The following is a 12,841-nucleotide window of genomic DNA, read 5'->3' as shown; positions in this document are numbered from 1 at the left end:
ACATATATATTCCATATATAAGAGTTTCAACACATGGTCATGTTCAATATATTGGACAAAACCCTTCAAAACCCTTTCTCCCTATCTCAAGCTTTGGAATATTTCCATAGGAAATATTCTCAATAAATCCGAGTAAAATTATAGAATTTTACACATGATATATTGGACAAATTAGTGAAGACATTTCCAAGTTTCATCTCAATCCAAGTCGATTTGATTCACCTAAATATTCCAAAACCCTATCTGTCCAGATCCAAATTTGAGCAACTCTTCATTCCCAAGTATCTCCAACTGTGCTCAGATTCTATGGACATGTTTTGATGCTCTAATAAGGCATCCACACCAAGTAGTGTATCAAAGAGAATAGATGAACTTGTCCAAAACCCCCCAAAACCTTCCCGGCTGATTATTAGAATTGGGAATCTTTACATTGTGAAGTTTCTCCAATTGATCCAACATTTTGGACATGCTCTAATACTCAAATAACACCACCACACCAAGTGGTGCATTAGTGGGAATTAATTTGCATGGATTTATATGCACAAAGCCATCTTTTCCCATTTCTTGAGATTTTCAAGTCTACATTGAAAACTTTCGCCAACAAATCCCATGTTTGGTATCCTATGTCATTTTCACCTATCATATGATCTTGTTAAGTTTCATAGCAAGTGGACTCCATTTGCTAGCCGTAACACCCATCAAACACATTCTCCGCACTTAGGAGATTTATTGCTTGGAGCCCTTCTACTATTCTCCTTGAGCTCAAATTTCTACCATAGTATTCTCTGACCCTATTTTACCTCCAAGAACTTTGCCATGGCCCCTAGTCAATTATTGGAGGGTGACTCCCTCTCTCTTCCTCTCCTTTTTACCATGACAACCCCTCTTTTACCCTCTCCCAATTATTATGGTCATGCCAATGCCCCCACATCCTTCCATAGAACCTCTAGTATGATAATGCATTATTTTAAGCAAAGATATGGCATGCTCACATGGAAAATATGAGCAGCCCTTCTGAAACTTGATTTTTGGCAGAAATGTGGCCTTGAACTGCAAGTGCTTGCTACACTCCTCTCCTTGAGCTGAAACTTGGTAGTCTTGTAGTTCTTGCATAGCTAGGGCTACTAGACATGGTTTATTCCAAAGACCCCCCAGTAAAACCCCTCTTTGGTAGCCCAAATTTTCTGATGCAAACTTAACCAGTGATAAAACCCAGCCTAATGTGTTGCACTTGTGTCCAAATTGCACCAGTGCTCTCTGGCGTGCATGCCTTGCATGCTAGACACCTTCTCCTGGCCAAAGCGTGGTCCTGGACAAGCTTTAGCATGGTGAGCACTTTGGCTACATGCAGTAATGGCGCTATGCCCCTTGTCTTCTTCTTGCATCTCGTGTCTAGCAGCAGTAGCGTGTCTCCGCACGCTAGAAGATTCCCTTTGACCGCCTGTGCCCCTCTGCGACGCCAGCAAGGCTCCAAGGTTGCTTCAACGCATGTGCTCGCCATTTGACCGCACCCCGAGCCCCTTCTGCCTCCTACTCCCTCTGTTCCTAAATATAAGTCTTTTAAGCGATTTCACCAAGGGTCTACATACGGAGCAAAATGATTGAATCTATACTCTAAAGTATGTCTATATACATTCGTATGTAGTCCACTAGTGAAATGTCTACAAAGACTTATGTTTAGGAACGGAGGGAGTATATGCTAACCTGTCCCCGTGAACCTCCTCAACGGATCCATTGGAGCTCCCTTGCCTCCATCCTCCTCGAGGGGCTGCCATCGCCACCATTTGGATCCGCCCGAATTGGAGCAAATCAGCCGCCCATGACTCGTCTCTCCCCTCCAAAGAACCCCCACTGCACCACCACGGAGTCGCCCCACGCCTGCCACTCTCCTCTCGGCGGCGGGTGCGCCGTGGCCTCCCATGCCGTCACCGTCCTCCGCTGACGCAAGCATCGTAGCCAGTTTCGGCCTCCTCGAGGTCTAAAACCTCTCCTAGGAGGTAGAGTCCCTCTCGTAATATCACATTTAGTCAGGCCACCACCAAAGGCAGTTGGGGCTGTCCGAGCAGGCTCTGGTGCGCGCTCGCCCCGCCTTCCCCAACCTCTCCAGCCGGCACAAGCACGAGGAAGGAGACGGGCCTGTCAGTGGGGCCGACGACTCCCTTGGTCAGCCTCCGAGTGGCTTTCCAAACAGACCCGTTCGGATAAGTGGAGGCGCCCTCCGCTGAAGCCACCTCCCGCAATCGAAGGTGAAAACAGGGTAATACGCCTCCTATGTGGCCTCTTTTGCTCGCTTATCTGAGAAACTAGGCTGGCCCACTGTGCTGCAGCACTAAGTTGCACCAGTGCGTGGCTTAGGCCCGCCTAGGTTATTCCCTTTTCCTTTTCCTTATTTTCCAGAACGGGTAATTAAATGCTAGCAAATTAATTTGGCATCCAAATTTCATTATTCAAATTTCTAGGAGCTTTTAAAATCTTTGCCTATTGAAATACGTGCTTTGCATATTTTCTGTAGATATTAAATTCAAATTTAAATTTGAACCACTCCAACTCCACAAGTGTAAAATCTTGGAGAACTCGAATCAACTCCAAATGGAGTGTTTTCAATTTCCAAAGACTTATAAAATCATGCTCTAATTTTCTAGCCTTAATCAACATTTTTCTCTGGCATTGTGTCTGCTAGGTCAAATAAATAGCACCTATTTCCATTTATTTCATATTAGAAAATTCATAGGAAATTCATACCAACTCCAAATCCAATGAAACCACTTCCTAAATGTCTCTAAAATTCATGCCCTATTAAATGAGTGCCTCCACTCATTTATAAGAGAATGTTTTCTGTATACTTCTTGTGGGGCCACGGATGCCTCCACTTCCTCCGTTTAAAATTCTCTGGTGATCAAAATCTCCTAGAGAAAGCTTTAGGAATTTTTCTTATGACCACAGGTGTCAAAGATGAGTAAAACCCCTATTTATAGAGCGCTTTTGTTTTCTGCTTGTAGTGTGGCTTATCGTGTTTGTTTCTGGTGATAGCTGACGGAGTAGGCGGAGTACTCAAAGTTGGACGAGAAGCGTTAGAAGACCTCGAAGACTTTGCTGAACCAGGCAAGCAGTCCTTTGACCATGTCTAAGAAACTTTTACTTGCATGTCATATAGCACCTTACTTTTGCATATATTCAGGTTGGATCGGAGACTCCCCGTGTTGGGTTGTCTCCTAGGAAAACCTCATTGAAATTTGCACTTGGGCATGACCCTACCACCTATGAGGGCTGTGCATGCGGGATGTAGTTAGTTGCTAGTAGTTGCTACGCAAAAAGGGATGGGAATATGCATGGTGATGACGAAGGAAATGTTTTCAAAGGCTTTTTCGAAAACCCCGTCGGGTGCCCCTAATGACGGAGGGTGATGGTGTTCAGATGGGTGACCACTTGTGGAAGAAGTGGTGTACCGAGAAAGGTTTTGTGTGTGTGGTTTCGGAAACAGGATTAGATTTAATATTTGTCGACTGTCCCAACCTTACATGTGCGACCACAATACTCCTTATGGGACGGGGCTTTGTTGATTACTTTGGTCGACGCTAGCAAACAGCCCACATTACTAGCGGCGGGAGCGGCATGGTCACTCTCGTGACGGGGTCGTGCAAGGTAGGGCGACCATGAGCTGTTTTCACAGGCACCGGGCACACCGTTGGTCCCTGCATGGATGATACGATCTAGAGCGTGGCTCGTATGATGTACATAATGTGGGTTGTGTACCAATCGAGTGGACTATTTGTTTAGTGTCTTTAGGGGAAAGGCATTGTTTGGGTGATTACCTCAGGTATGTAAAACACCGCGAGTCGGGGATGACATGGAAGTTCCCCGAGTCTTGTCGGTACAACGCGCAACCTCTGCAGAGTGTAAAAGTACTCGAATAGCCAAGTCCATGGTCAAGGACAGTTGGGTAATCCTGCTTAAAGTACGTCCAGTTGTTTCTGAATAAATCAAGTGTGTGTGCGGGAGAGTATGTGAAAAGGATGATGATATGAGAAAGTTGATACTTGAGCTAAGTCAGGTGACTTGGCATGGTGGGTGAACCATGGTCGTTCAACCCTGAGTTGATATTGATATCTGTTACCTATTCTCTGGGTTACCGCTATGCCTTGTGATGCATGTCGCAAAAAAAAATTTGATCATGTTATTGCACTAGGGAAAATCCGCTTTCCACAAAAATAGCATACCACTTTATGTCATGTTTCATTATTACCTTGTTCCACATCATGGTTGCTTGCTAGTACATTCAAAGTACTCATTCTCTTGCCACTGGTTATTTCATTGACCAGGTAAGAGAGAACAGGAGATGGTGAAGAATACCTTGGTGACGTTCCTGCGAACTAGGACGCTTCTGAGTCAGAATGCATGTAGGTTAAGGCTGATGGCATGGGTTCACGCTTTCAACCAAGATTTCCGCTACTAGTTGAATACGGTGTGTTGGCCTTCGAGGCCCTATCTATGTAAGACTTGACCGTAACAACCACTATTTGTATTAGACGATATGTATGGATGTAAGACTCTTGTTATTCAGCTTCCGTGTGTTCGGTGAGCATTGATATCTGGGATAAGTGAGCACGTACATTCGGTGACCACGACTTACGAGTTGGGGTACCGACAGAGCTAGTATCATGGCCATACTAACTATAGGAATCCCTTAGCTAGCACAGACGTTAGTTAGGACAAAGCTGTTTTCCAGACACTTCAAAAGCACTTACAAAACCTCTATATTTCTCACCTCTCCTAAATCCCCATAGGAAGCGAAGGTTCTTGCCTTAGCACTTCCACCCTTTTTTTCCCAACTCTTCTCATCTGCTTTTACAAAACTTGCAAATGGCCACTAGCATCCTGATGCCCGTGACCACTAGATTATTTATATCCTCGTGTGTAACTTGGAAGGAAGCAACCTTTCCAAGTGATCACCCATGTACTTGGAAGACAAGGTTGGCAACACTGCGACAAGACGACACCAACATAAGCTACCTTCTCGAGGAATGAGGACGTCGAGATGGTGACACCCTCGACCCTGTTCCAGAGTGATGCGACCTTGGCCTGCAATGATTAGGGCATAATATATGCTAGATCATGATATGCATCACTAATATAGCGACCTTATCATTATGGATGTTGTGTCGACCACCACCGATGGATGAGAACCTCGCCATTTGGCCCCCCTCACCTTAGTGAGCAGGAAAATACTCCCTCCCTCCCAAAATAAGTGTCTCAACTTTGTACTAGCTCTAGTACAAAGTTGTACTAAGCTTGAGACAGTTATTTTGGGACGGAGGGAGTAGTTCTCTTCATCCCCCACTCTAGGGGTCAATACTATAATCAACATAACTGATATGTCGGAACTCTATCAAGCCTTATCAATTTCATTGCATAAAGGTTGTCCACTTGGAACTCACGACACCTTGGAAGACAAGAAGACATTGGCAGGATTATGAGACTAACAGAAGACCATGTCGACGACAGCCATGAGGAACCACCTTTCCCGACAGCTCACCAGATGAGAAGTCGTCAAGGACTCATTCTAGCTCAACCGAGTCGTTTCGACAAACAACAACAAGAGACAAAGAAACACCATAAGAAGACCCGGAAGGCAGAGCGGACTCCTCTCCAAAGCACAAAGCAAGCACACCTATTGAATCCGAGGACGCCTAGGGTAGGATGAGTCATGAACCACCCTATGCAAAGTCAAGTCCGTGAAATGGTTCGAATAAGACCATATTGTGTATTGCTTGTTTTAGTTGTTTATGCATTGATACACGTCGCACTTTTGCCCTAGGCAACGAGTACACGACTATATCACATGCCTCATCTTGATGTTTGTGTTGGCCTTTCACCACTTGTTTGATTGCACTTGCATTATACCACCCCTTAGGCACTCCCCTCTATGCTACTTTTCTCTCTCCCACCTTTCTCGATAACTGGGGACCAGCAAGACAAGATGTACCAAGGATCAACTTCGACAGACGACTGACACTGAAGACGGTGACTATAACATGCTCAACCAGACGCGACCCATAGAAGTTATGCTTTCCCTCGAGATGGGAAATCCCTACCTAAACCAACGTAAACCTCACAAGATTCCCCAGCTCAAACTTCTGGTCACGCGTCTAATACACAGATTTGGCAGAGCACCGGTCGAGCTCAAATAACCCCCGCTTAGCACTGGGTTCATTATGGAACAAGTGATCACAATGAACAAGTATCCTTCATTCTTAAGCTAGAAGGAGATCCCTAATGCCATAGGAATGATCGTTCTGGGATATATGATTTGTAGCCAATGGTTTGTTGTGGTGATAATAGGTGTCTTGAGGATATAGCTAGACTATGTTGGTGGATTGTAAGACCCTTATAATGGTAGGTGAACTTGGTGGAGCGAGTTGATAAACTAGCATAACCTACATATTCCTGGAGTAAGCTTGGATTCAGTAGGACAATTATGATCACGAGCTAAAATTCTTGTTGGTATAACAAATTGACTTTATCAAGTACTAGTCATGGTTTGACGATGATGTCGTAATGACGTGGGGTAGAAAGCAAGAGTTCTTGTTGGACATGAAATTTGGATTTCACAGGTAACCTTAATGGAGAATCGACGATGAATGAGGCCACATGGTTCGGAGTAAATTGGATTTAGTGTGATGATCTCGATCATAATACTATGATTATCAATGGACAACAAAGTAGAAATAACTGGAGGACGTTAGGGATGATTTAAGAATCTAGGTGAGTTTGACCTTGGAGATTAGTCGGCCATGATATTGGAAGTTGATGGATATACAATGACATAGCCCTTGCAGTGATATGTGGGTTATGAGGACTCTTTGTGATCAATTAGAACCCCCATCGATATTGGATTTGTAGGAGTGATGTATCTAGTGATGGTTGATGGGAGTGATGAATCACTAGATTGGATTCGTTGGGGGTAAACAAGACCTTGGATTGGTGTACTATGTGTTTCCATAACATGGGGATGGAGTACCCTGGCCATTGGATAATCTAGCTGAGCGCTTGGATTTGTAGTGTGTTGATTCAAGCTTAGAAGCTTGTATGTTTTCCCGAGGATTTTTACGTGGCAATATAGGTGAAACTTGGCTATAGTATACTTATGAGATTTAGGTTAGGTCCTTCCCTCGGACCCTGGACTTAACTAGCATGAGTGGTGTGGAGTTGACTTATGTGATATGGTACTTTTGATGATATAGGGTGATGTTTGTTTCGGAGATAGATGCTAGGCTATTGGCATCTAAGGAATGTGCTTAGGGATGAGACGATAGATGTTCGCTCACATCCCAAGTTTCTTAAAACCCCAAAACGTCACCGAATCTATGAGCTTAGACTCATGGATGAGACCCAACCCAAGCCTTTTCATAGGAAGCTACGAAGAGGATAGAAGACCAAACGTCTGAAGACACGCCGGGAGCATGCGTCCGCAAAGACAACAACAAATGGGCGGAGATAAATGAAGCACATAGATGGGCAACTTACTCAAGCAAAAGATATCGACAAAAAAGCCTACGACGACCCGCTTCAACACTCTCGAGGATGGAGACCCCCTGCGACCATAGGGGGTCAAGGACTTCCTCGTCGGAGGGAGATACACCTAGACCTCAACCCTTCTATTCTAAGACGGTACATCCAGGTGTCACCAAGAAACGTAAGTAGCCCAGGACTAGCACCCGGACACACTACCTTGCCATATATTCCGACTTTCGAGTACACATGAAATCTGCACCCTTGCGAGGACTTAGTTCACCAAGCCTATGACCCTTAGTCAAGCCTAGCTTATTGGAAGAACCCCGTTCACGTTCAAGCGAAGACGAGTGAAGCATTCGAAGCTCTATCATCAAGCACTTCAAGACCCGCAAGAGCAACCACATCGATGAAGGACCAACATGGGAACATGAAACCATCTCAGATGCAAAGTTCTACATCTCTCCAATGCCTAGCCTAGGAATCCCGGTGATGAGATTCTTGTAAGGAGGATAGGTCCGTCACACCCTATGTTTTGACGCTCCTGAGTAATTAACATATCAGAAAAATTAGGACCAACTAAAAATTTTGTGAGTGCTTGCGATGCTTGATGTGAATGTTGCTTGTTTGCTTGTGTTTTAAAATCACAAGTTCCCACTTCTCTCTAGACTTACCTCCTTTAACCAAAGTCTTCGCCCAATGGCCATACCATGTAACTAGGACCTAAAAATATTTTTACTAAATATTATTTTCACCCAAAATCATTTATTTAATTTAGGTTTTCTAAAACCCGTGAGTTGGGATTTGTACTACAACTCCTCAAATTAGGGAAGTTGCTTTGCATAAAATATTTTATTTAAATACCATTATCAAAAATACTTCCCAACACCACAATATTATTATTTTAGAATCTATTTTAATATTTTATTTAAATATATTCGTCTGAGGCCAGAAATGGTCATTTATGAAGGAAAATTATTTTTCTTGCTTTAAAAATATTTGTGAAAATTTAGGGAAACTCAGTGGACATATATAAGAGTTTCAACACATGGTGAGGTTCAAAATAGCGTACAAAACCCTTCAAAACCCTTTCTGCCCATCCCAAGCTTTTGGAATATTTCCATAGGAAATATTCTCAATAAATCCGAGTAAAATTCGAGAATTTCACACATGATATATGTGATGATCGTGCCAAGTTTCATCTCAATCCGAGTTAATTTGATTCACCTAAATATTCCAAAACACAATCTGTCCAGATCCAAATTTGAGCAACTCTTCATTGCCAAGTGTCTTCAATTGTGCTCAGATTCTGTGGACATGTTTTGATGCTCTAATAATGCATCCACACCAATTGGTGTATCAAGGAGAATAGATGACCTAGTCTAAAACCCCCCAAAACCTTGTCTGTTGATTTCTGGAATTGGGAAACTTCACATTGTGAAGTTTCTCCAATTGATCCCAAACTTTTTGGACATGCTCTAATGCTCAAATAATGCCACCATACCAAGCGGTGCATTAGTGGGAATTAAATTGCATGGATTTATATGCAGAAAGCCATGTTTTGCCATTTCTAGGGGTTTTCAAGTCTACATTGGAAACTTTCTCCAACAAATCCCAAGTTTGGTATCCTCTCTCATTTTCACGTATCATGTGCTCATGTTAAGTTTCATAGCAAGTGGACTCCATTTGCTATCCCAACACCCATCAAACACCTTCTGCTCACTTACCAACTTTGTTGATTGGACCCCTTCTACTGTTCTCCTTGAGCTCAGATTTCTACCACGGTATTCTCTGACCCTATTTTAACTCCAATAACTTTGCCATGGCCCCTGGTCAATTATTAGAGGGTGACTCCGTCTCTCTACCTCTCCTTTTTACCATGGGAGCCCCTCTTTTACCCACTCCCAATAATTCTGGTCAAGCCATTTCCCCCACATCCTTACAGAAAACCACTAGTATTCTAATGCACTATTTCAAGCAAAGATATGGCATGATCTTGTGGAAAATATGAGAAACCCTTCTGAAACTTGATTTTTGGCAAAAAATGTGGCCTTGAACTACAAGTGTTAGCTACACTCCTCTCTCAGAGCTGGAACTTGGTAATGTTGTAATTATTGCATAGCCAAGGCTACTAGACATGGTTTCATTCCAAGATCGCGTAGTAAAACCCCTCGTTGCTAGCCCACGTTTGTTGTTCCAAACTTAACAAGTGATAAAACCCCACCTAGCCTGCTCCACTCAGGTCCAAATTGCACTAGTGCTCTCTCGCGTGTATGCCTTGCATGCTAGAGACCTTGGCCTGGCAAAAGGGTGGTCCTGGACCAGCTTTAGCATGGTGACCACTTCGGCTGCATGTAGTAATGGTGCTCTGCCCCTTGTCTTCTTCCTGCAGCTCGTGTCTGGCACTGGTAGTGTGTCCCCACGTGCCAGAGGATTCCCTTTGGCCGCCCGGGACCCTCCGCGACGCCAGCAAGGATCCAAGATGGCTACGACGTGTGTGCTCGTCGCGCTAGAAGCGCAGCCGAGGCTTACCGAGCTACCCTTAGTCGCCCCCTCCATTTGATCGAGCCCCGAGCCCCTTGTGCCTTCTATCCCTTTCCCTATCCCCCGTGAACCTCCTAGACCAAGCCGTTGGAGCTCCCTCGCCCCCATCCTCCTCCAAAGGCCGCCATCGCCACCATTCGGCTCTGCCCGAATTAAAGCAAGCCTGCTGCCCCCACGCCTCCTCTCTCCCCTCCAATGAAACCTTACTACACCACAGTGGAGTCGCCCCTCGAATGCCACTCTCCTCTCGCCGACTGGTGCGCCTTGGCCTCACATGTCATCGCCGTTCTCCGCTGAGGCCAGCATCGCAACAAGTTTCGGCCTCCTCGAGAGCCGAAACCTCTCACGGGAGGTAGAGCTCCCTCTCCCGATCTCACAGGTGGTCAGACCACCACAAGAGGCGGTTGGGGCCACCGAAGCAGGCTCTAGCGTGTGCTCGCCCTGCCACCCCCAGCATCTCCAGCCGGCGTAGGCACGAGGAATGAAACGTGCCTACCAGTGGGGCCGGCAACCCCACTCGTTAGCCTCCGAGTGGCTGTCCAGCCGAGCCCGTCCGGATAAGTGGAGGCGCCCTCCGCTGAAGCCATCTCCCGCAAGCGAAGGCGTAAACAGGGTAATACGCCTCCTACGTGGCCCCTTTTGCTCACTAGGCTGAGAAACTGGGCCGGCCCAGTGCGCTGCAGCACTAAGCTGAGCCCACTACATGGATTAGGCCCGCCTAGGTGATTCCCTTTTCGTTTTTCTTATTTTCCAGAAAGGGTAATTAAATCCTAGAAAATTCATTTGGCATTCGAATTTGATAATTCAAATATCGAGGAGCTTCTAAAATCCTTGACTATCCAAATATATGCTTTGCACATTTTCCTTGAAACAGTTTTTGTAGATAGTAAATTCAAATTTAAATTTGAACCACTCCAACTCCACCTTCGTAAAATCTTCCAGCACTCGAATCAACTCCAAATGGAGTGATTCCAATTTCCACAGACTTATAAAATCATGCTCTAATTTTCTATCCTTAGTCAACATTTTTCTCTGGCATTGTGTGCGCTAGGTCAAATAAATAGCCCATATTTCCATTTATTCCATATTGGGAATCCAAAGGAAATTCGTACCAAATCCAAATCCAATGAAACCACTTCCTAAATATTTCTAAATTCATGCCCTATTAAATGAGTGCTTCCACTAATTTTTAATAAACTATTTTGTGTATACTTCTTGTGGGGACAGGGATGCCTCCACTTCCTCCATTCAAAAATCTCTGGTGATCCAATTTCTTGGAGCATCCTTTGGGAATTTTTCTTATGACATCAGGGGTCCAAGAAGAGTAAAACCCATATTTATAGAGCGTTTTGTTTTCTTCTTGTTGTGTGGCCTGTCGTGGTTGTTTCCGGCGATAGCTGACGGAGTAGGCGAAGTGCTCGAAGTTGGACGAGAAGCGTGAGAAGACCTCGAAGACTTTGTTGAACCAAGCAAGCAAACCTTTGAGCATATTAAGAAACTGTTATTTGCATGTCATATACCACTTTGCTTTTGCATATATTCATGTTGGACCGGCGACTCCCCTTGTTGGGTTGTCTCCGCGGAACACCTCGTTGAAACTTTCACTTGGGCATGACCCTACCACATATCAGGGTTGTGCATATGGGATGTAGTTAGTTGCTAGTGGTTGCTACACAAAAAGGTATGGGAATATGCATGTTGACGACGAAGGAAATGTTTTCAAAGGCTTTCTCGAAAACCCCGTCGGGTGCCCCTAATGCCCGTGGGTGATGGTGGTGAGATATGTGACCACGTGAGGAATAAGTGGTGTACCGACAAAGGTTTTTCGTGTGTTTGTTCCGGAAACAGGATCAGATTTAAGATTTGTCGATCATCCCAACCTTACATGTGTGACCATGATACCCTCTATGGGACATGGCTTTGTTTATTACTCTGGTCGATGCTAGAAGAGAGCCCACATTAATAGTAGCGGGAGTGTCGTGGTCACTCGTGACGGGGTCGTGCCAGGTAGGGCTACCATGAGCTATTTTCACACGCACCGGACACACCGTTGGTCCCTGCATGGATGATACGATGTAGAGCGATGCTCATATGCTGTACATCATGTGCGCCGTGTACCAATCGAGTGGACTCTTTGTTTAGTGTCATTAGGGGAAAGGCATTGTTCGGGTGCTTACCTCATGTATGTAATATACTGCGAGTCGTGGATGACACGGAAGCTCCCCGAGTCTTGTGGGTATACCGCGCGACCTCTTTAGAGTGTAAAACTATTAGAATATCCGTGTCCACAGTCAAGGACAGTTGGGTAATCCAAATTAAACTATGCCCAGTTGTTTCCTCATAAACCAAGTGTGTGTGTGGGAGAGTATGTGAAAATATGTTGATATGAGAAAGTTGATACTTGAGCTAAGTCAGGTGACTTGGCATGATGGGTGAACCAGGGTCGTTCAACTCTGAGTTGATATTGATATATGTAACCTGTTGACTGGGTTACCGCTATGCCTTGTGATGCATGTTGCATAAAAAATTGATCATGTTATTGCACTAGGGAAAAATCTGCTTTCCGCAAAAATAGCATACCACTATTATTACATGTTTCATAATTACCGTGTTCCACATCATGGTTGCTTGTGAGTACATTAAAAGTACTCATTGGCTTGCCACTAGTTATTTCTTTAACCAGGTAAGAGAGAACAGGAGATGGTGAAGAATACCATGGTGCATTCCTGCGAACTAGGACGCTTCCCAGTCAGAATGCTTGTAGGTTAAGGCTGATGGCATGGGATCA

The 12,841-nt window shown here is 44.7% G+C and overlaps 1 long non-coding RNA gene across 1 annotated transcript; it reads right to left on the bottom strand.

Annotated features, from left to right (window-relative positions):
* Positions 1-536: 536 nt before the first annotated feature.
* On the bottom strand, positions 537-1,796 carry LOC123402871. Its single transcript, XR_006611361.1, has 2 exons — positions 1,705-1,796; positions 537-1,539 (listed from the first exon to the last, which is right to left on the bottom strand). It is a non-coding gene; the product is annotated as an uncharacterized LOC123402871 (long non-coding RNA).
* Between the last annotated feature and the right edge of the window lie 11,045 nt (positions 1,797-12,841).

Source organism: Hordeum vulgare, chromosome 6H, assembly GCF_904849725.1.
Source record: "Hordeum vulgare subsp. vulgare chromosome 6H, MorexV3_pseudomolecules_assembly, whole genome shotgun sequence".
NCBI classification, from domain to species: Eukaryota; Viridiplantae; Streptophyta; class Magnoliopsida; order Poales; family Poaceae; genus Hordeum; species Hordeum vulgare.
Note: the sequence above shows the minus strand (reverse complement) of the source record. Positions and strands in the feature narration are given on the sequence as shown.